Here is a 21,611-nt window from a genome sequence, read left to right as displayed (position 1 = left end):
AGAATTCTCTTGAGGATTGGATAGTTAACATGCCCTATCTGACTGGCTCAAATATTGAACTTTTCTAGCAAAGCTTCTAACAAAATTGTTCTATCTCTGGTCTTTTGTTCTTGAATTCTCTGATGAGTACCACATTGTTGAAATTCTGTTTGTGTATAAAACTAAATTTCAGTGGAGTTTCCTCAAAAAGTTAAAAATAGAGCTATTTTATGACCCAGCAATTGCACTACTGGGTGTTTACACCAAAGATACAAATGTAGTGAAAAGAAGGGCCACGTGCACCCAATGTTCAGAGCAGCAGTGTCCATAATAACCAAACTGTGAAAAGACACATGATGCTCTTTAATAGATGAATGGATAAAGATGTGGTCCATATACACAATGGAATATTACTCAGCCATCAGAAAGGATGAATACCCAACATTTGCATCCACTTGGATGGTACTAGAGGAGATTATGCTAAGTGAAATAAGTCAACCAGAGAAAGTCAATTATCATATGGTTTCACTTAATCTGTGGAACATAAGGAATAGCATGGAGGACATTAGGAGAAGGAAGAGAAAGTGAAGGGGGGCCGAAATCGGGGGGGGGGGGGGAACCATGAGAGACTATAGACTTTAAGAAACAACAATGTTTTAAAGGAGAGGGAGGTCAGGGGATGGGTGAGCTGGGTGATGGGTATTAAGGAGGGCACGGATTGCATGGAGCACTGGGTCTTATACACAAACAATGAATCATGGAACACTACATCAAAAACTAATGATGTACTGTACAGTGACTAACATAACATAATAGAAAAAAGATAAATTTCAAATGCTTCATGTCAGACCTACAGGGGAAGAGTTGAGATTCTCTTGTGAAAATTTCAGAGGGTCTTTTTATATTGGCTCATATGGAAGTTCTTACTCTGTCTCCATGAATGGGAGCCACTAGAGACCTTGCAAAAGTCCCTCTAACTTGGAAAAATTGTTTTGAATTTGTTCAATCAGACAATTTTCATACCATAAAGGGTGGAGAATATAATTCTGGTTTGAATGCTTTAAAGATTTGTATTGATAACCCTGGCTAAAAAACAAGCTCCTCATTGCCTATAAGACAACATCCTGATGAGTCTAACAAGATCCACATGAAATAACCCAATAAATAATGTTTTCACTGGGCACCTTCATATATTATCTCTTCTAAAATTCTTCTGTACAAGAATACAAAAATACTAATTCAAAGAGATACATGCACCCTGATGTTTATAGCAGAATTATCTATAACAGTCAAATTATTGAAACAGCTCAAGTGTCCATCATCTGATGAATTGATAAAGAAGATGTGGTATTTATATACAATGGAATATTACTCAGCCATAAAAAGGATGAAATCTTGTCATGTGCAATGACATGGATGGAGCTAGTGAGCACTATGCCAAGTGAAATAAGTCAATCAGAGAAAGACAAATATCATATGATTTCACTCATATGTAGAATTGAAGAAACAAGAAAAATGAGGAAAAGGAAAAAAAATGAGGAAAAGGAAAAAAAAAGAGGAGAAAAAGAGACAAAGAAACTCTTAATTATAGAGAACAAACCGATGGTTATCAGGGGGGAGGTGGGTGAAGTAGTGATGGGATTGAGGAGCACACTTCTGATAAGCCCTGGGTGATGTATGGGAGTGTTGAATCACTGTATTGTATACTTGAAACTAATATTACACTATATGTTAACTAACTAGAATTTAAATAAAAACAAAAAAATGTTTTAAATAAAATTCTTCTGGATAAGTTCATTTAGTATTGCCTACTTAAAGATTAGGGAATGCCAATAAATGCAAATATTTTCATTTTTAATTAGATTATGTTAATTCTACAGAAAACAATCTGCCAATGTGATTGTACCTTTTCCTAATGTTCTGATATAGAAATTGCCCCATAAGATTAAGAGTAACAGGAAATTTAAAATTTGTTTTTCAGAGATCTGTTTCTCCCTAATTAGCTATTGTTTCTTTTCAAGCCTCACCAACACATCCACCAGCTGTATCCCCAGAGGCCTGGGCTGACACAGATGAAGGTCACTGATATGGTTCTAGACTATGAACAAGCAAGATCCTGCATTCCTTACCCCAGATAATGAGCCCAAGACCACATCTAGTTTATACTGGCTCTCAGATCGTGTGTATAGTCCCTCTCCTTGTCCTACTGATGACCTCTTGACTTCAAGAGTTGAATTTTGCCTCATTTTAATTTTAAGACTCCACCCCAAAGAAAACATGGAATGTGTGTTACATATGTTTGCTCAATGCACATGCTCCATCTTTCCTCATGAATTGTCATGTTTCCCCAGCCTTTTCATCACTATGTATGTGATCCCAGTCCCCATGATTATAAAAACTTATTCTAATCTCAGCTGGTTGAGACAGATGTGAGCCTGCCTGCTGTCTCCTTGTTTGGATGCCTCTCGATTAAACCTTCTCCTTGCTGCATACTTGATGTCTCACTGATTGGTTTTGCTGAATGTTGGGCATACAAATTTGGGTTCAGTTACAATATGGAACAAACAGGTAGTTCTTACAAACTCTTGCAACATAAACTCCATAGAGAAAAAGTGTTCTCGAAAATAAAATTTGGTAAGAATGTTAGGAGAGCTTTAGAAGAGGATACCCCATTCTAATTATTGTATGTCAAATGTAAAAATTTAGGACAGAAATACAGAGGGTCAGTATATTTAAAAGCTCTACCTCTAGGGATTATGAAATATAAAATAAATCATGTGCTTTCCTTAGTGATAAAAATTATCATTTATAAGAGTAAGTGAGTTTGATAATGTATTTTCTGTTTTTTTTTTATGTTAGTCATACAGTGCATCATTAGTTTTTGATGTCGTGTTCCATGATTCACTGTTTGTGTATAACACCCAGTGCTCTATGCAATCCGTGTCCTTCTTATTGCCCATCACTCATCCTCCTCGGCCCCCTCCCTTCTAAAACCCTCAGTTTATTCCCAGAGTCCATCGTCTCTCATGGTTAGTCTCCCCCTCTGATTTCCGCCCCCCTTCACTTTCTCTTCCTTCTCCTGATGTCCTTCATGCTATTCCTTATGTTCCACAGATTAAGTGAAATCATATGATAATTGACTTTCTCTGGTTGACTTATTTCACTTAGCATAATCTCCTTCAGTTCCATCCATGTGGATGCAAATGTTGGGTATTCACCCTTTCTGATGGCTGAGTAATATTCCATTGTGTATATGGACCATATCTTCTTTATCCATTCATCTGTTGAAGGACATCTTGGGTCTTTTCACAGTTTGGTTATTATGGATACTGCTGCTCTGAACATTGGGGTGTACATGGCCCTTCTTTTCACTACATCTGTATCTTTGGTGTAAATATCCAGTAGCACAATTGCTGGGTCATAGGATAGTTCTATTTTTAATTTTTTGAGGAAAGTCCACACTGTTTTCCAAAATGGTTGCACCAACTTGGATTCCCACCAACAGTGTTAAGAGGATTTCCCTTTCTCCCCAACTTCTCCAACAATTGTTTTTTCTTGCCTTGTCGATTTTTGTCATTCTAACTGGTGTAAGGTGGTACATCTCAAAGTGGTTTTGATTTGAATTTCCCTGATGGAAAATGATGATGAACACTTTTTCAGTTTTTATACAAGACAAGGTATTTTCTATGTAGAAATGGCTTATAAGAAAACAACATTTCCAATTCAGATTTTCTATGAATGAGGTTTCATAGCAGAACCATAGTAGAGCCACTGCTAATCATGGTACTCAAATCCTATTTGAGATGGACTGTAGATGGATTCTAGATATGCTCAGAAAGCTGCCAAATGGAAGTGTAGCAATTTATAGGCATTCTATACATTATATTAATAGAATGCTTTCAGTTGAGTCTTAACCCAAAACTGGACAAGGTTTCTAAGAATATGTTCTTACATATACTATGTCAGGTTAAAAGTTGAATGTAAATGTGAAATGAAATTGTTCCAGCTGGCCCACCTACATGATATCAAAAATTTTTTCTGGAAAATTAGCTAAGAAATAACATAATAACAGATATGGAGAAATTGACTTTCTAAAGGTAGGCCCATTCTTTCCCTTTTTATCATCTCTGTTCCTTCTGCTAGATTTTTATCTTTCATGTCTTAGTCTGTTAAGCAATGAATGAATAAGTAATTCCAAACTGGTAAGATCTTAACAGAGTTGTGTTGTTTGGGGCCATTAAGTTCATAACCACATGTAGTACATAACCATCTGTAATAAAGGCCCTTGAGAAGACTGACTTAAAACTGCAGTATTGGAGCACCTGGTTAAGTTAGTTAAGTCGGTTAAGTGTCTGCCTTCTGCTCATGTTATGATCCCATGGTTCTGGGATTGAGCCCCTTGTCAGGCTCCTCACTTAGTGGAGAGTCTGCTTCTCCCACTCTTTTCCTCTCCTACTCACGTATGTGCTCTCTCTCTCTCTCTCAGATGAATGAATGAAAAATATTTTTAAAAAATAAATAAATAAAACTGCAGGATCACAGGTGGCTACAGAAAAGAACACCCTAGGTAAGACAGATTTGTCAGAACTGAATCTCTCTTCTCAGGATTAGTCAAGCTCTGATCTCCAGTTCAAACCTGGTGCTGAGTAGTCAAAGCCTATATTAGTGTAGGAAAAGTAAACAGATACTACACAATCTTCCATTCCTACATCTAATCCCAACCATAGGCAAATCAAGCATCAGAGAATTTGTTGAAGTTTTATATTTGGAAATGGTAATCACATTCACTTGATATGGTGAAAACTGAATAGGAAGAGGATAAAAGGCCTGAAACATTGGAATCCTAAAATTATAAGAGGTGGACAAAGAGTGATAAACTCAGCTTGATTGTGTTCTTAAGAATTTTCTTTAGCTGGAGAATATGAGGGAATATATGGCAAAACTGGGACTAATCTTACAGGTGCCTAAAAGAGTGCAGAATGCCCTTAAAGGTCATCTACAAGCATTTTCAGCAGCAGCACATTGGAAGCAGAGATCAAAGCAGGCTCATATTGCCTCTGTCACCATTCAGACATACATCCACCAGCTAGGCCTAAAGAGCAAGCACCCCATAGAGAAATGTTCTCACTTTGAATGTCATCAGCAGGATGAGGCAGCAACATGACCTTTTGTCTTTAACTTAATATGCATGCAGAAGGAATAAGGAATTTTCTTCATCTTAAACTCAAAGCAGCCCCTAATTCAGAATAGAAAAAAAAAGTTTATGGTATCTAGGAATTCACTTTTCTATTCACCCTCCATTCTTCTGCTCATCAGTCAACTGCTCATTGCAGTAGGTTTGCTATGATGTTGTCACCTGGACTTACCATTTAGACATCTTCTTGTTTATTTTGTTTGTGTCCAAGGCCAAGAAAGACATATGACATTCTATAAAATTCTGTCTTGTTTTCCCTTTAGTTGGGGGAAATGACAGCTTCTAAAGACTCACTTAGGGACGCCTGGGTGGCTCAGTTGGTTGTGTCTGCCCTTGGCTCAGGTCAAGATCTCAGGGTCCTGGGAGCAAGCCCCACATCATGGGGAGTCTGTTTCTCCCTCTTCCTCTGCCTACAGCTCCCCACTTCTGTGTGTGCTCTGTCTCTCTCTCTGTCAAATTAATAGAATCTTTAAAAAAATAAAGTCTCACTTATTCTCACATTTCCACTTTCCAGAGGTAATACCAAAAGGAAAAGGAAAAAAAAAATTAGGTAAAAATCATGTCTTACCTGTTATTTTCCCCTCAAGCACATTTTCAATAATTCTTCCACTTTCTTTTCCTAAATACTGTCATATTAAGCTGTGTTCATGAAAAACTATTTACTTAATTGGAAACCTATAATGTTAGCAGGTGGAATAATTATTGTTTAATTCTGAGACTGGAAATCATCAGTAAACCTATAACTGCCTATAGGATAATTCTGGAGATCATTATAATTTCTCAATTCAAGAATGCGGATTCAAGAATTCAGATACAGATTTTATTAACTGAAATAAAGATATTAGTCAGAGAATTAGATCTTTTACTAGAGAAGTGCCTTGCATATCTGCTTTGAGTGAAAGGTGTTGGTATATATTCTTTTATTTCTCAAAACACCTAAGTGTAGACATTCTTACCCAACTTATAAATGAATACTTTCTGGTGACCTTTCTGGTCATCCCCAAGTAATCTCAATCACATATACCAAATTCAAATGTCAATGACTTATTCCTTATATATTATTTATAAAATCTCCCAAAACAATGAATATTAGAGTTTATTTTATTTAAAATATTCTAATACTATACAAATCATCTCTGGCCTAGATTTGTGTTTATATAGCTAAATTCCAGAAGAGGATTTTTAGTACTTTAGAAGCACAGTTAACATTTTTCAGAATTATCTAAAGTGCAGCTCTTTGCCTTTAACTGCTTGGGATTTGTATTTGTTGTGGCTGACTCATAACACCTACTTTATCTGGGCTGATTTGCGGCATAACATGTGGGAGTGTTACATTGGGAGAAAAGGTTGGTTTCTTAGATTTATCAATGGCAGGAGAGCAAGGTTTTAACTAGGGTTCAGTCAGATGCATGGAACAATTTCATTCCATGAGAAAGAGTTGAAGAATTAGGTAAAGATGAGGATGTATGTGAAAGACTGTGCTAGGGTCGGCTTTAGCTCAAGCGGTTACTTCGCGTGCAGTCTTCCCTGGAAGACTGTGCTAAAGCAAAATCATAATTTGGAGGAAACTTATTCTTAAGGATTCTTTTATTCATTCAATACTTTTTTTACTCATTGACCATTGTATTCTAGAAATTTTGCTAGGTAATAGAATACAAATGTAGGAGAACCAAACCAGAAGCTATCTAACCTCAAGGAGTTTTAACCCCTTGGAAGAGAAGTCTATGAATCAAATAATCACATACAAAAATAATTATAGCAATAAGTAAAACAAAGGGGAATGAGGAGCCTACATTAAGCCCTAAGCTTATATATTACTAAATTTGCTTTGAAGGTTTTCAGCTTGTCTATGAAAATTGGCTATTCATCCTTAGGAGAATGTATTTAAAACTTCCAGTTATTTTCTTTTATGATGGAGGAAATTCAGCGTGATGGAGGCTGGAACCCATCATGTCAAAATGAATTATATACTTTCAGTCCTTGAGTCTCTGAAATTTTAGTCAGGTGTGCTTGGAGAGACCATGAAGATGATAATCTCTACTGGGTTTATTTTTGTGCCAAGAGGCTTTTCTTCACAAAGTACAGCTGGTCCTTTGTCAAACCCTATTGAAGATGATGCCCATTCTATCAACTCTCATCCCTGGTGTTAAAAGCAAAAAGAATAAAACACTAACAAATCATTTTCAAACATTACTGGATTGAATTTTGACCTACCCAGAAGTATAGGAAGGATTGCATTAGGTAGAGAAGGATTCTTTACTGTCTTTCTTCCAGAAAGCAGTATAGAAAGGCACCACGTCCTCGGGCTAGGTTTGCTTTGTGTTGTGAGTTGATGAAAATAGTGGTTGAATAAATTTTTGAGGAAACGATAATTGTTTGTATTGTTTTTAGAATGAATCCCTGATGTATATTTCATAAAGAAATTGCCTAGCTTTTAGAAAGCTTGGTTGATGTTATGAATATTTTCATATAAGGACTAACTACAGAAAAGAGAACTCAGTTATATCACCTGGAAGAACTTTAGGGATACGTAAAATGTGGATAGACAGGCAAATAGGAAAAGGGTGATATTCTTTTGCCTGTCGCTTCTGTGAACAAAGGCTTCTGTTGGATGTGAGACTATCAGTTTCCAGGTCCAGGAGATTTTCCTGGAGAAGAATATGAGGGTCAGTTTAGAAGCTGTTAAAATATCCTCCAGTAAGATGGAAAAGACATCTTTATTTTAGGCATTTCCTAGCTGTAGAACTATTCCAATGGCTTTCATTTAAAAACATAAGATAAAGAATTTTCATAACTCATTATTTTTAACTTATTTTTATTTTTTAAAGTTTTATTTTAATTTCAGTTAACATACAATATTATGTTAGTTTCAGGTGTACAATCTAGTGATTCAACAATTCCATCATCACTCGGTGTTAATCATGACAATTGTACTCCTTAATCCCCATCACTTATTTCACCCATCCACTCCCCCCACCCTTCTGGTAACCACTGGTTTGTTCTCTGCAGTTAAGAATCTGTTTCTTGGTTTGTTTTTCTCTTTCTCTCTCTCTTTTATCCTTTTCCTCATTTGTTTTGTTTCTTAAATTCCACATATGAATGAACTCATATGGTATTTGTCTTTCTCTGACTGACTTATTTCCCTTAGCATTATACTCTCCAGTTCCATCTATGTCATTGCAAATAGCAAGATTTTATTCTTTTTCATGCCTGAATATATATATATATATATATATATATATATATATATAATGTATGTGATATATATATCATGTATGTGATATATATATATAGTGATGTGATATATATATATGTATATATATGTATATATATATATATATATATCACATCTTCTTTATTCACATATCTAGTAATGGACACTTGGGCTGCTTCCATTGTTTGGCTGTCATAAATTATGTTGGAATAAACATCAGTAAACATCAGGGTGCCCGTATCCCTGTAATCAGTGTTTTTGTATTCTTTGGGTAAATACTCACTAGTGTGATTACTGGAGTATAGGATAGTTTTATTTTTAACTTTTTGAGGAATCTCCATACTATTTTCTAGAGTGGCTGTGCCAGTTTGTGTACCCACCAGCAGCACAAGAGGGTTCCCCTTTCTCCACATCCTCACCAGCACCTGTTGTTTCTTGTATAATTGATTTTAGCTAACCTGACAGATGTAAGGTAATATCTCATTGTAGTTTTGATTTGCATTTCCTTGATGGTAAGTGATGTGAGCATATTTTCATGTGTCTATTGGCCTTTTGGATGTCTTCTTTGGAGAAGTATCCATTCATCTCTTTTGCCCATTTTTTTAATTGGATGATTTAGTGTTTGGGTGTTGAGTTTTATCAGTTCTTTATATATTTTGGATATGAGCCCTTTATTGGATATGCCATTTGCAAATACCTTCCTCCACTCTGTAGATTGTATTTTAGTTTTGTTGACTGTTTCCTTCACTATACAAAAGATTTTTATTTTGATGTGGTTCCAATGGTTTATTTTTTTATTTTATTTCCCTTGCCTCAGGGAACTTATCTAGAAACAAGTTGCTATAACTGATAGTCAAAGAAGTTACTGCCTGTGCTCTCTTCAAAAATTTTTATGGTTTCAGGTCTCACATTTAGATCTTTAATCCACTGGGAATTTGTTTTCATGTACAGTGTAAGAAAGTGGTCCAGTTTTATTCTTTTGCATGTTGCTGTCCAGTTTTTCCACACCATTTGTGGAAAAGACTATGTTTTTTTTTTCTATTGGGTATTCTTTCCTGCTTTGTTGAAGACTAATTGACCATATAATTGTGGGTTTATTTATGGATATTCTATTCTGTTCTACTTATCTATTATGTCTATTTTTTGTACCAGTACCATACTGTTTTGGAGACTACAACTTTGTAATATAACTTGAAGTCTGGAACTGTGATGCCTCCAGCTTCAATTTTCTTTCACAATTGCTTTGGGTATTCAGGGTCTTTTGTGGTTCCATACAAATTTTAGGTTTGTTTGTTCTAGTTCTGTGAAAAATACTGTTGGAGTTTTGATAGGGATTGCATTAACTGTGTATATTACTTTGGGTAATACAGACATTTTAGTAATATTTGTTCTTCCAACTCATGAGCATGGAATGCCTTTCCTTCTTGTATCATCTTGAATTTCTTTCATCAGTGTTTTATAGTTTTCAGAGTACAGGCCTTTTACCTCTTTGTTTAGGTTGATTCCTAGGTACTCATTATTTGGTGCAACTATACACGAGATTATTCTCTTAATTTCTCTTTCTGCTTCTTCATTGTTGGTGTATAGAAATGCAACAGATTTCTGTACATGGATTTTGTTATCTTGCAACTTTACTGAATTCATTTATTGGTTCTAGCAATAAATGATTCTAGTTCTATTCTATTCTGGCAATAAATGGTTCTAGTTCTTGTTTGGTGGAGTCTTTTGGGTTTTGTATATATGGTATTATGTCATCTGTGAAGAGTGAAAGTTTTACTTCTTTCTTACTGATTTGGATGCCTCTTATTTTTTTAATTATCTGATTGCCATGGTTTCATAGATCATCATTAATAAAGAGTTCATATTTATTGAATACTTGTTGTATTCCAGCCTCTATGCAGTCTTTGTTGATTATCTCACTTAATCTTTCCAACTCTTGGAGGTTGGTTCTATTTAAATGGTAAGAAAACTGAGGTATGAGAGATTAGAAAACCCAGAGTAATATCTAGGAATTAGGTGATCCTAGACTGTCACTCAGATTTCTGATTCTAGAATCCATGCTCTGAACCACTTTGCATCCTGAGCCTATACTGTATCAGCTATACTGAAAATGTTTATTGGATTGTTGGAGAAGTGGGTTGATGAATGGAAATGAAAGTAAGGTATATGAATTCACTGAATTCAGTGAGATACTCTAGCAAAGGAAAAAATAAAACGGCAAATATTTCAATTCTGGTAAATTTTAAACACATACACACAGCAAAACTACTCATAAAGGAACCTATACAAGTAAAGAGTGGTTAAAAAGCTTCTAAAGAAAGGTGCTAAGTAGATGAATTTCTTCTCAAAGGGTCTCATGGTATTCAGAAGGAGGATGAGAGAAAGAAAGAAAGAGAAGAGCCAGCCCTGGCTTTTTCACTTTAATTCAGGAATCTAGGAACTGTTCTATCAGAGCTGCAGGAAGAGAACTTTACAGCCAGCGAGGGCTCCTTTCACTGGCACAGTCCAGCCTGCTATGACCCAATGCCTGAGCAAACAAACCATCTCATTTTCCTTCAGCCCTGCAGCTTGGCTTGAGTGTGTTGATTCAGTAAAAGCTTTTGGGGGTAGTAGCACTTAGAGGATAGTTTGCTGTAGATGATGGTATAGAGTTACATCACTATACCCTCTCCAGGCAATGACACCCTTGGCTAGGGCTCATAACAGACACCAGTCATCAGGTATGACATTGTTGAAGCCAGACTACAAAGTGACATGGAGAGAATTTTGAGAAAGGGCAAGAGGATAATTGCATCTCTTCTAAGGAGAGCTTCAGGCACTCGGCCAAGTAAAGGTTGAGACAAGTTAATGTTGTAGTCAGAGCAAGTACAAGCCACAAGCATTTGCTGCCTCACACTCCTGCCAGCGGATGCATTCTGTCAAAACCGCACTCAGAATGGACTTGCTAATAATCCTCTAGCTCTTCTATTGGCAACTCACCTCCTAAGATCTGTGACCCACTATTGTTTCCCTGGTGCACTTGGCTTCTCAACCTATGTTGCCAGTCCCAAGAGACTGGCTTGACTCTTGCTCTGCTTTATCTAAGATGCTCAGAGATTCCACTTGAAATCCATTATGGAGTCTGTATGTACGTCTCTAAGCAGTGCTTTGCATCATGCATATTGGATGATCACGCCATATAAAATGGCTCTTGTTATAGGTCAAAATATATAATGGTTCACCTTAACATTTATCTTACCTCGTTTTGACTTTATAAGTATATGTATATATTTGGAATAGTATCTGTGAGTCTGTTCACAATTTTACCCACTGAGTGCGCAGCTCAGACTAAGTGTAAGATGGGAAACTGGTATTTGCTTATCCCTTAGCTATTTATTTAATGCCCTTTGGCCATCCTCTCGACAACCAAGCCTCGGTTTCCGCAAATACAAAATAGCTATAGCAATCTATCTAGCACCTTAGAGAGTACTTAGAAGGATATAAAGAAGGATATAAAGATAAGAAGAAGTTATCAGTATAAAAGTACTTCTGTGCAGCAGTTTTCAGTAAATGTGAGTTTCTTCTCCCTCTCTTTCCCTCCCTCCTTTCCTGCCTCGGTCACTTCTCCCTTTCTTTCCTTCTTCTCTTTCTCTGTCTTCCTCTTTACTCTGTTATACATGGTTTGGATTGACCATTTGAGACATTTAGATAGAGAGAAAATGAACCCTAGACCAGGAGTCAGGCAACGTGAGTACCAGCTTTAGATCCTCCACTAATCATTTGTGTGACCGGAAGACGCCGCTTACCATCTAGGACCTGAAATCCCCCCATTTGGAGAATGTGTGTGTTTTGTGGCAGGAGTGGGAGGAAAAGTTACTTATTTCTTAATATAACATCAAACAGCAACCTTAACATTATTGACTAACTTTATATTCTGTTTGATACTTAGGAGAGTTTTGGTTTTTTTTTCCTATCAGCAAAATTAAACTGCTAAAAATAATTATTTGACAATTGTTAAAACTATGCATATAAATACCAGCAAATTTATCACTACCATTGTAAAAAATATGAACTCAAGTTTATTCAAATAAGGATTAGATATAAAACAAAGGACTTTATTAGTATGCAGAAGCATATTTCAAATTATTTTCTCATGCTTTTTGAAAGATTATAAAAAGATCCTGAAATTAATAATTCTTAAGTTTAATACGGACTAGGAAGCAAACATCAGATCAGTTCTGGTGATTTCAACAAGTAAGTTATTTATTTGATCCTTTAGTTCATGAGAGTGAGAAAATTATCTTTGCCTTGTATTTTTATTATAATCGTTGATAATATCAAAATAACTTCCATAGCAATTGGATGATGGGAACTAAGAAGGGCATGTGCTGTGATGACCCCTGGGTGTTATATGCAGCAGATGAATTACTGAACTCTCTATCTGAAACTAATGAGGTACTATATGTTTGTTAGTTGAATTTGAATTTAAAAAAAAAATAACTTTCATAGCATTTCCAGAGTTTCCATATATTTTTAAAAGGAAAACAAAACAAAACACCTCACCTGTTCTGTGACCAGTAGGTTTCTCCCTCTTTTTTTTTTTTTTTTTTTTTTAAGATTTTATTTATCTATTTGAGGTGGGAGGGAAGGTGGAGAGGGGAGAGGGACAGAGATGGAGGGAGAGGAGGCGGAGGAGAATCTTAGGCAGACTTCATGCTGAGGAAGGAGCTCTGCCCAGGGCTTGATCTGGCTGCCCTGAGACCATGACCTGAGCTGAAACCAAGAGTTGGACACTTAACTGACTGAGCCACGCAGGCACTCCTATCTCTTAACAAATATAACCAGCCGTTGAAGTCATTTAATACACATATCTTAAAAAATTCAAAGCATGCACATGAAAATTAAATCTCATTTAACCTTAGTCTCCCTATTCTCCTTAAAAAAGTATCTTTTTAAAAAAATTTATATAAACTTCAGCCTGTTTTTATGTATATAGTAATATATACTACATAATAATATATACTACATATTAGTATTTCTAAGCATATATGTTTTTTTTTTAAATCGGTTAAAACACATTGTTTGGTACTACTGTTTCAATGCTTTATTAACAGTTGGAAACAAACCCAATAAACTGGAGGTGATGACATCCCAGAAGCCCATGAGGCAATGGAAATAGTTTTGCATTTTGTCTTCTTCTTCTTCTTCTTCTTCTTCTTCTTCTTCTTCTTCTTCTTCTTTTTTAAAGCATCCTAGCAAAAGTACATTAAAAAGCACTTGTGAAATAAACATTAAGTAACACAGGTAAAAAAAAAAAAAAAAAAAAAAAAAAAAAAAAAAAACCAAAAAAAAAAAAAAAAAAAAAAGAAAGGGTCAAAGTCCCAGATGTCAGCAGGGAGGAGGAAGGGACCCAGGGAGGCAGGATTCTCCCTACCCCCACCTTCCAGGGAAGAGTTCAAAGGAGCTGATGTTGCCCCTTCATACACAGGCAGCTTAGCAACCAGCACCCTGGTTCCTGGCCTGAAGACCTCCCTGCAGGAAAACGGGTTGCCTAAGTTCCCCCTTTGTATGGTTCTACTCGCTTGTGCCTTGCTTTTCCTACTTAACTTATATGAGGGATCTTTTCATTTCAGCAATGAGAGAGCTACCTCTTTCAGAGACTGTATATTTTCCATTGTATGGATATGCCATAATAGGCATATACATACATATTAAGTATGGACATATAAAAATATATTTAACTAGTTCCCTTTCAGATGTTTCAAAATTTTTGCTATTATAAACTTGCTGCAATAAACATCTTTATATATGCAAATTTTCAAATATGTCAAATGTATCTAAAGGATAAATCTCTAGAAATATAATTACAAAATCATAGTTATATGCATTTTCAGTTTTGATAATATTGTCAAAATGCCTGCCAAAGACACTGTAATTTAAACTTCCACCAATAATGTACGAAACTATTTACTCTTCTTGAAAATTAATTCATCCCTCTTAACTTTTATACGATTTTTTAAAAATAAGCAAGATATTACAGAACAGAACTGGAGCTCCTGGAGCTCTTGGGTAGCTTAGTTGTTTAAGCATCTACCTTTGGCTCAAGTTATAATCTCAGGCTCCTGGGATGGACCCCCAAGTCAGGCTTCCAGCAGAGATAGCCAAAAAGAGAGAGCACAAGTGGAGGGGAGGGGCTGAAGGAGGGAGAGAAGCAGGATCCCCACTGAACAAGGAGCTGATGGCTCAATCCCAGGATCCGGGATCATGACCTGAGCCAAAGGCAGATGCTCAACCAACTGAGCCACCCAGGCACCACCATGTTTTCTATAAGGTTTTTGATATATTGCATATTTTTTACTGTTATTATATAGTACTGAGCACCTATTATATGAATATACCACCACTTATCCTAGTAATGGGATAATGTTTCATTATCCTAGTAATGGGAATTGGTATTAGTTCTAATATTTTTGTTGTTACAAATAATTCTACAATGAACATCTTGTTCCTGTCTTTTTTTTTCTTCTTCTCTTTTTTAGTCTGAGAATTTCTGTAAAAAAGTATGGAATTTTATGTTAGAGGGTGTGAGCATCTTCAGGTTTACTAAATAATACCACTTTGAGTTCATTTATTCTCCTACCAGTAGTGTCTTAGCATTGTCCTTCCTCAACATCTTCCACAGCTCTTTTGTTTCAGTTGGATCAATTCCAATTGAATAAATTGTGTAATTTTAAGGTGTATGGTATGTTACTTTGATACATTTATATATTGTAATCTGCTGATGTAGCAATATTTACCAAACTACCTAATTATAGTACAAAGTATTATCTATTTTCATTATGCTGTGTGTTAGATCTCCATGGTTTTTTACTAATTGTTACAACTTCATAACCTTAAACACTATCACTCTTATTCCCCCCTACCATCCTCTGGTAAGCACCACTTTACTCTGTTTTTTATAGGGTAAACATTTTTGGAATCCACATATAAGTGGTACCCTGTAGTACTTCTGTTTTACTTATCTTGTTTAGTATAATGTGCCAGAGGTCCAGCCAATTGCAATTTGCAGTTGCAAATGCAATGGATAAAAAAGATGTGGTGCATACACACAGTGGAATATTTTTCAGCCATGAGAAAGGAGGAGATCCTCTACAGCTCTTAATATTGTCCAACTTTAAAACTTTGTTAATCTGATGGAGGTGGACTGTGTTTCCTAATGTCTTAGCTTGTTTTTCTTCTGTTACTAGGGTGATTGTGCATCTTTTCATGTTTAATGAGCACTTATGTTTCCTGTTTTGTGAGTTATCTTCGCATGTGTCAGTCCTTCCCCCTACTCAGGTCAAGAGAGTTAAGCATGGCGGGTGGAGTTTTTCTAACACCTTCCTTCATAGAGGGTGTAATTTTTGGGGATGCTGGGTATATGCAGGAGTCTCAGTTCACCAGATTGCTTACTAGTTTTCAGCATTCCCTTTGTTTCCACTCTACATTTGAAAGTATAATCTGTTCTTCCTTTCAGCGTGTACACATTTTGTTTGTTTTTAGAGAGTAAGGGGGTGGGGAGAGGGGCGGAGGAGAAGGAAAAAGATAATCTTAAGCAGGTTCTATGCCCAGGGTGGTGCCCAAACAGGGCTCGATCTCAGGACCCCGAGATCAAGACCTGAGACAAAATCAAGAGTTGGACACTTAACTGACTGAGTCACCAAGGCACCCCTGTGTGTGCGTGTTTGTTTCATAAAGGGATTTTTAGGATAATTTGTCCAAGCTATTCCTGGAACTGGAAATCTTCTGTTAAAATTACTTTAAGGTTATTAAAAATTTCTTATAGAATTCGTTAAATGATATAGCTTAGTTACCAAGATCTCAAAGAAAGCAGCTGCATAACTGTCTGAAAGATGTTCCGCTTTTAAGAACATCATTTTTAAATGCTCTAATAGAAAAGTTTAACTCCTCTCTTGACAGCTCAAGAAAAAAAATTTACAATTCAACAAAAAAGTGAAATATGCAGAATTCAATACATAAATGATTCAGTGATAACCAAGTAATGGTATAGAGTCTAGAAGAGATTGCAAAGCATTTACTAGGGTGGAAATTGCTCCTGACTTGATAAGGGAAAAAGTAAAAGATTTTACCAAGAATCTTAGGAAAACTTAGTATGTGAATGTGTATTAATTCTAATATTATTTTTTGGTATCATTCAGGCTCATTTTCTCTGTAACAACTACATATATTTAAAAGATACATGTATGGTTGTTCCTTGGAGGCATTAAAAACAATTTATTGGTTTAAATAATGGAAGGAGCTATTTGTAGCAGCAAGCACTTAAATCAACTTTGTTAAGGTGCTTTAATTAACTCAGCCCATTTGTAAGTATATGAATATCCTCTAAAAGACGGCAAAAGAATAAATCTTCAGAATATTATATAATATTTGAAAGTTGATAATTTTATTTTATTATTACAAATAGTCTGGGTTGAGATAAATACTGATATATTGTATACATTCTGATAGAATATAGTAATACTAACAGAATGTTATATACTCTTTTAAAAATGATTTCACCAGGGGTGCCTCGGTGGCTCAGTGGGGTAAGGCCTCTGCCTTCTGCTCAGGTCATGGTCTCGGGCTTTTGGGATTGAGCCCTGCATCGGGCTCTCTGCTCAGCAGAGAGCCTACTTCCCTCTCTCTCTCTCTGCCTGTATCTCTGCCTACTTGTGATCTCTCTCTCTGTCAAATAAATAAATAAAATCTTTAAAAAACGATTTCACCAAATTAAGGCTACATATTTGTAATCTTTAAATTATCCACATAAAGGATGATCCTAATCATTTAGTGTGCTTATTCCTAACCAGGCATCGCTCTCTCTTATTTCCAATGGGAAGAAATACCTGATCTCTTAAATGCTGAACTGTAGATCCCAAAACGGGAAATGAAAGGATGGTGCCTAATCTTATCTGTTTCTAGCATTGTTCCCTTGGGTATAGTCTTCTAGCTTTGAAGAAAACAAAATGATTAATGGAATTACTGAAGTCTGTGGTCAAAGCAAAGGTCTGTTGGGAATAATAAATAGTATTGGCAGCACCAGATCAGAACTTAGGCTATCATTAGGTCAAAGGAACCTTTCCCCTATTTAAAATATATCACACTTGCAATTCTTCTACCATGTACATCTTCAGTCATTTTCAGCATAACTACTATGAAATGGCAGATCTATTCTCATGGGGGAAAACTGATTTTATTTCATGCAGTGATCTCAGTCTGTTCCTCTAACTATGTAGATATGTACCTTAGGTCATAGGGAATGAACCCGTTGATTGGCCTAAGGTGAGATAAGATTCAAGAGTATAACAAAGACATTGATGTTAAATATGTCAAGAATACACTACAACATTCAGACTTCTAGTGCCTTCCATCTACTTCTAAGTTAAAAGGGAAACAAAGAGATGAAGTGATTTTCCCATGGGTTATTTACTGAAACAGACAGATGAGGCAGATCCATGAATTCTGTAGAATCAAACACTTTGTATTGTAGGTTAAAAGATTTCCTGGATTTATGAACATAATAAAACCTAACTTCTGTGTCATCAGGTAGATTTATACTTGCAAATTGCAGAATGTTGCCTTCCATTTAGTTGGAGGTAGAGGAAAACCGAGTATTTTGAAAATTTAAGGACAGAATAAAACAACTTTAAAAGTCTAGAAACAAATCCACTCCAAACCAACTGTAATTTTCAATTATACGTTACTTTCTTACTACCCAGTATTTGTTGTTGCTTTCAACAAAGGATTAGACTCTAGTCTCTTGATCTAGGACCCCGTCTAAGTATTGAATGAATGACAAATACCAAAAAAAGAGGAAAAAAAATACTCCTTCTCATTCCCATATTCCCAAATTCTTTTTTTTTTTTTAAGATTTTATTTATTTATTTGACAGAGAGAGAGAGAGATCACAAGTAGGCAGAGAGGCAGGCAGAGAGAGGAGGAAGCAGGTTCCCCGCTGAGCAGAGAGCCCGATGTGGGGCTCGATCCCAAGACCCTGAGATCACGACCTGAGCCAAAGGCAGAGGCTTAACCCACTGAGCCACTCAGACGCCCTCCCTAATTCTTGATATACTCCCCCCCGCTTTTCATTTTCCCATACTCTCTCATCTAAACCTTTGGTAAAAATTTGGTAATAAATGTATGTTGCTACTGATATTCAAATTCCAATCTAATCTTACTTCTAATATGATTTTTATAAATATAGGGTACTTATTGTTCTTGTGAGTCTCCTATTTTAAGAAAAAATTGGCATTTATTTGCTAATTAAGCCAATCATTAACAGAATTCACAATGACTTCCTTTCTCAAACTTCAGTAAAAAAGCAATCCATGAAGGTTCTGAACATAACGATTAGATCATTTTTGTATTGCTTAGTTTAAGACTGCATATTTGTAATTTTAGTTAAGCTTGTGCCTTTTTGAGAAATAAAATCAGTGATGCCAGATAACTATTTTCTTACATCATAAAATTTCCTCTTTAAGACTTAAAGTTCAAAAGATTTTTTTGAGTGGGTCTTCCAACCCTATTTTCTTACACTCTATTTAAATAATTGTTTCATAATAATGCCTACTCCTAATCTTACAAAGCTATGGTTATAAGTTTCACAGTACCTTTAAAATAATTGAAGCCAATTTGGATGTTTCATGACAAAACCTGGCCCACATTAATGTAAAGTATTAAAAATATTTAAAAGTGGCGGGGGGGGCGGGGGGAGGTTGGGGTACCTTATGGTGGGTATTATAGAGGGCACGGATTGCATGGAGCACTGGGTGTGGTGAAAAAACAATGAATACTGTTTTTCTGAAAATAAATAAATTAAAAAAAACACACACACACACAGCAATTTAAGTAGATGATAAAAGAGAATAATGAACTATCTCCCAAACTGAAAGAGTGAAAGTGCATTCCAAGGTTGTCTTGAGGAGCCAATTAACAGTATCAAATGCAGAAAATTTGAGTTAAAAGTAACAAAAAAATAAAAAATAAAGTACAAAAAAAAAATTTTAAGTGCTGATTTCTATTTCTGGCCACGATGGAGTAACTGGCATAGGACTTATCGTCCGTCCCTCTTTACAGTTATAAACAGAAACAAACATGAAGTGACTATTTTTCAGACCTTGAGTAATAGATACAGCAGAAATGTGATCTTTGGTAGAAGGCAAATACACAAGGTTAGACTCACATTTTCCCAGCAGTTGACCTGGGGACACTTTCCTGACTTCAATATAAGAAGATGGAATGTAAGCAAAGCATCTATCTTACTGATCTGAAATGGCAGAAACTGGAGTTCAGGGACGGTGAGGTGGTTTAAATTTGAGGTTAGCAGAGTGAAGAGAAAGATGTAGAAAAGGTCTCCTGAATCCTACACGGAGATCCCCTTGATAACTTGGCTGATGGCTGCGAAGTAAGTATGTGCAGAATAAGATCTGAAGAGTGAAAGGACCGTTGTTGTGGTTCCGAGAGATAGTTGGAGCTAACAGAGGATATAAATAGAGATTTATTGCTAGGAGAAAGTGAGGTTTAATACCATAATGGAAAGATTGTACTGAGGACTTTAGGCATTCAGTTGAAACCCTTGAAAGACCTGAATTTAGGAGTGAGGGCCAGGTCCTAGAGTAAGAACCATGTCATAAAATTAGACAAAACTGAAATATTTCTAACCTGACAAAGCATATAAAAATCCTAACATGAATAAAAGGATCCAGTTAATTTAGGTACATAGCCAAACAAATTTCATCCCTTCCAAAGTAAGACAACACAATCTACAACCCCTCCCAGGTATCATTGACTATGACTGGCATACACTCCAAAATGATTAGACGTGTGGAGAAGCAGAAAAACATGATCTGTAATTTAGAGAACAATCAGTAGAAACAGCTATGGAATTAGCCCAGATTCTGGAATTAGCAGCCAATGACTTAAAAACAGAATATAAATCTATTTACGTAGAGGCAGATTTAAACAAACAACAAAAAAAGTTACAGTGAGAAAATATATAGGAAACCTCAGCAGAAAAACTGAAGTATAAAAAAGAACCAAATGAAAATTGCGAACAAAGTACTTTAAATGAAAAAGAAATCGTTGGATGGACTTCATAGTCCGTGTGACTCTAAAGAAAGGTTCATGATGAAAGATTAGTAAAGATCAATCACCATTATCCAAACAGAATACAGGATAGAAAAAAAAGAAAAGATTGGAAAAAATTATGAGGAACTTAAAGATTTGTGGAACAAGAGTCTCACAGTTGTCTAACATACCTGTCCAGAAAGAGAAGAGACAGTAAAATGGAAGAAAAATGGAAGAAAAACAATGATGGAGAAAAATTTCCTGAAACTCATGAAAAATAGAAACCTCTTGAAATGTCATAGCCAAATTCTTGTAAAACAAAGACAAGGAGATATTCTTAAAATCAGCTAGGGGGAGAAGAGAATCACATTATATGAAGCAGAACAAAGATATAAATGAACTCTAATTTAACATCACAAAAACTGGACGTCAGAGGCAAATTTGTTCAAGCTATTTCTGGAACAAGAAAATTTCAGTTACAATCTATTCTCCCACAGCAGAATCTTGGTTCTGAACATTTCTTGTTACATTTAGCCATAACTATTTTATTTTTTTAAATAAGATTTTATTTATTTATTTGAGAGAGAGAGTGAACAAGAACATGATGAGTAGGGACAGAAAGAAGGGAGAAGCAGACCTCCTGATTAGCAGGGAGTCTGAGGGCAGAACTTGATCGCAGGACCCGGGATCATGACCTGAGCCAAAGGCAAATCCTTTAACCACTGAGTCACCCAGGTGCCCCCTATTTTATGTTTTTGGTGCTATAATAAGGGTGAACTTTTCCTTCTATTAAATTTTGTAACCAGTTATCATCAATATATAGCAGAACTATTGATTTTTACATGTAAGTTTTCTGACCAATGACCATGCTGAATTCTTTTAGGTTTCTAGTAGTTTTTAGTATACTAAATATATAACCATGCCATTGTTTTACCGCAGAACAAAAAAAAAAAAAAAAAAATGTGTGACAGAGCTAGGATTCAAATTTATATCTCCCGATTCCAAGTTCAATGCCATTTTTATCACGCTGCAAATTGCATTTATGAGTATATGGAATAGGTTGCATATGGCCTGGTATGGTCTAAGAGTTAGTGAACCTAGGCCCCTCTTTAAAAATATCTTTTTCTCCTTGTTGCTTGT

The 21,611-nt window shown here is 35.8% G+C and overlaps 1 long non-coding RNA gene across 2 annotated transcripts in view; it reads right to left on the bottom strand.

Annotated features, from left to right (window-relative positions):
* Positions 1 to 5,132: 5,132 nt before the first annotated feature.
* LOC132013239 (uncharacterized) overlaps positions 5,133 to 21,611 on the bottom strand; it is a 288,073-nt gene continuing 271,594 nt past the window's right edge. The window contains exons 5-6 of one of the 2 annotated variants that reach the window (XR_009402938.1): positions 13,493 to 13,618; positions 5,133 to 5,215 (exon numbers count right to left, since the gene is read on the bottom strand). This is a non-coding gene — a long non-coding RNA (uncharacterized LOC132013239). Of the gene's footprint in view, positions 5,216 to 13,455; positions 13,619 to 21,611 lie in introns of those variants that run through there. The other variant, XR_009402939.1, reaches the window with a different exon arrangement.

Source organism: Mustela nigripes, chromosome 3 (genome assembly GCF_022355385.1).
Source record: "Mustela nigripes isolate SB6536 chromosome 3, MUSNIG.SB6536, whole genome shotgun sequence".
In the NCBI taxonomy this organism is placed as follows: Eukaryota; Metazoa; Chordata; class Mammalia; order Carnivora; family Mustelidae; genus Mustela; species Mustela nigripes.
Note: the sequence above shows the minus strand (reverse complement) of the source record. Positions and strands in the feature narration are given on the sequence as shown.